General features: G+C 34.0%; 1 pseudogene; it reads left to right on the top strand.

Moving 5' to 3' along the window:
- Nucleotides 1-1,292: 1,292 nt before the first annotated feature.
- On the top strand, nucleotides 1,293-2,150 carry LOC107142953 (annotated as a pseudogene).
- The last annotated feature ends 741 nt before the right edge of the window (nucleotides 2,151-2,891 follow it).

Here is a 2,891-nt window from a genome sequence, read left to right as displayed (position 1 = left end):
AAAAGTAAACTCATAGTTCATGTTCCTTTCATAAGACAATTGGAATGCAGAAAAAGTAATTTTTAATAGAATAATGGCCTCATATTTTCCATTTAATCATCCAAGGTGATAATAACAGGTCAAGAAAAGCCAAGAATTACCCAATTCCACTTCTTTATGTGACAGAAGAGAAATTGAGATTTAGAGAAGTAAGTCCTGCCAATAGGGAAAGAAAGACAATTCCAAAGGGTAAATCTAAGTACAGGTAAGGAGCTATTATTTTGTTAAGAGGATGCTAGATGTACATGTGCAAAAGTCACACATTCTAAAAACTTTCTTGTTGTGGTAAAATATGCATAATTTACCATGTTACACATTTTCAAGGGTCAATTCAGAGGCAATAAGTATAAGGGTGTGAAGCCATCATCACTGCTTTTCCCCTATTGAAACCCAAATTCTCTTCTACCTGTTAAACACTAGCTCCTTTCTCTCTCTCCACCTGTAAGTAACCACTATTGTACTTTCTATCTCTGTGAATTTGACCATTCTATAAAGAGAATCATACATTTGTCCTTTTGTGTCTATTTCAGTTTGCCTAGTGTTGTAGAGGTTCATCCATTTGTAGTGCATGTCAGCATTATAATTTTTAAAGCTGAATAACTTTCCATTGTAAATATTATCACATTTTGTTTAGCCTCTCATTCATTAATGGGCTACTTTAACAGATGATTATTTCTATCTTTGGCTATTGTCATAGTGGTGCTAGGAATATCAGTCCACAAATATCTGTTCAAGTCTGTTTCAATAATTTAGGGTATATATCTAGAAAAGGAATTTCTGGGTCATCTGATAATTCTATGTTTAATTTTTTGAGGAAGCACTACACTGTTTTCCACAGAAAGATGTAATTTTCATCTCCACTAGCAGTGCACAAGGGTTCCAATTCCTCCACATTGTTACCAACACTTAGTATTTTCCAGGGTTTTGCTTTTTGTGTTTTATTACTTTTTGTGGGTGTGAATTGCTATCTCACTGAAGTTGATTTTTAAAAAAATCACATCTCTTTTTTTCTGCTGAGAAGTTATATTATTGCTTTTTTTGGTGCAGGACAATGAATTCAGAGCCTTGCCACGCTAAGCATACATGCTAGTATAGGCCTGCATCCTCCATTGCTTTTCTTCTTAATGTGCCACATCTTTTGAATCTGGAAATGTCTGACTTGACACAAGATAATCATGACAATGAACAAAGTGCAAGGAACCCACAAGCTAACATTCATTTTAATGCTTTTAAAGTAACACAATAGGGTGTACCAGCAAACAGCAACCCAGAGCCAGCCCGATCCTCTTGGTCTCGAACTCCCTTGCCTTTACAAGATTGACACCATGGCCATTCTTTTTGCTGTTGTTGCCAGGGGAACCACTATACTTGCCAAACATGCTTGGTGTGGAGGAAACTTCCTGGAGGTGATAGAGCAGATTCTGGCTAAGATACCTTCTGAAAATAACAAACTAATATACTCACATGGTAATTATTTGTTTCATTACATCTGCCAAGAGAGGATTCTATGTCTTTGTATCACTGATGATGGCTTTGAACGTTCCCAAGCCTTCAATTTTTTGAATGAGGTAAAGAAGAGGTTTCAGGCAACTTATGGCTCAAGGGCACAGACAGCAGCACTTCCATATGCCATGAATAGTGAGTTCTCAAGTGTCTTGGCCGCACAATTGAAGCATCATTCTGAGAATAAGGGCCTAGACAAAGTGATGGAGACTCAAGCCCAGTGGATGAACTGAAAGGAATCATGGTCAGAAACATAGATCTAGTAGCTCAGCATGGAGAAAGATTGGAATTATTGATAGATAAAACAGAAAATCTCGTGGATTCATCTGTCACCTTCAAAACTACCAGCAGAAATCTTGCACGAGCTATGTGTATGAAGAACATCAAGCTATTCATTAATCATCATTATCATTGTATCAATTGTGTTCATCTATATTATTGTGTCACCTCCCTGTGGTGGATTTACATGGCTAAGCTGTGTGAAGAAATAAGAAAGAAAAAATTATCATTGACCAAGGATACAAGAGAAAAAGGAGTTAAAAGTAATCCATGTAACCCAAGCCTTTCATTACTGGCAGAAAGTGTCTGCCAGTCTCTTCAGCCCTCTTTTCATTGATTCTTTTTTTAATCTTAGTCTATGTCTCCAGATTTATCTTTGTCTTATCAACCTTTATTCCAAAGAACTTCAGATCAAACCAGTCATTACAGTAGTAGCCTTTAAAAAATAAATAAAGTAACACAATAAATGAAAAATTCATTTATATAAGGGCAATTTATTTTCAAATGTTCCTCTTTTAGAAGAAATTGAACTCCTTCTCCTAACTTAAAACCTCAGATTTAGGCTATAAATTTATCTCAAGCAATTTACATTGAAGATTTCTTTAGCATATTATAACATTTTAGCCATTATAGGTTAGTATCAGGATCAATTACAATATTTTTAGACACAACAAATATTTTAATTATTTTTTCTTGAAAGAAAAACTAATATAGATAGATGCTAAAGTCTGGCATTTATTTCAAATTTTTACTTTGAAGTGGTTTAGTTATTACAAGTAAATACAAAAATTTCAGATCAATTTTACTTCAAGAGGGTTTATGTTTTCATTAAGTATATTACCAGCAACTAAATCTAGTCAAAGCAATTTGACCCACAAAAGATTTAAAATTTATTTAAAAAATTAAGTTATTAAAAAAATCCTATACAATTATAATGCATCAATTTAAAATTTTGGGTAAAAAAAAATCTTTAGCCTGCTGGGGACTCATCTCTAAAAGGGTACAAAGAAATTCATTAAGAAGTCTTAGTACTTCATAGTCAGTTGAATTCCTAGAACTGATAATCCAGC

This window comes from Marmota marmota, unplaced genomic scaffold (assembly GCF_001458135.2).
Source record: "Marmota marmota marmota unplaced genomic scaffold, marMar, whole genome shotgun sequence".
NCBI classification, from domain to species: Eukaryota; Metazoa; Chordata; class Mammalia; order Rodentia; family Sciuridae; genus Marmota; species Marmota marmota.
This window is presented reverse-complemented; position numbering and strand designations above follow the sequence as displayed.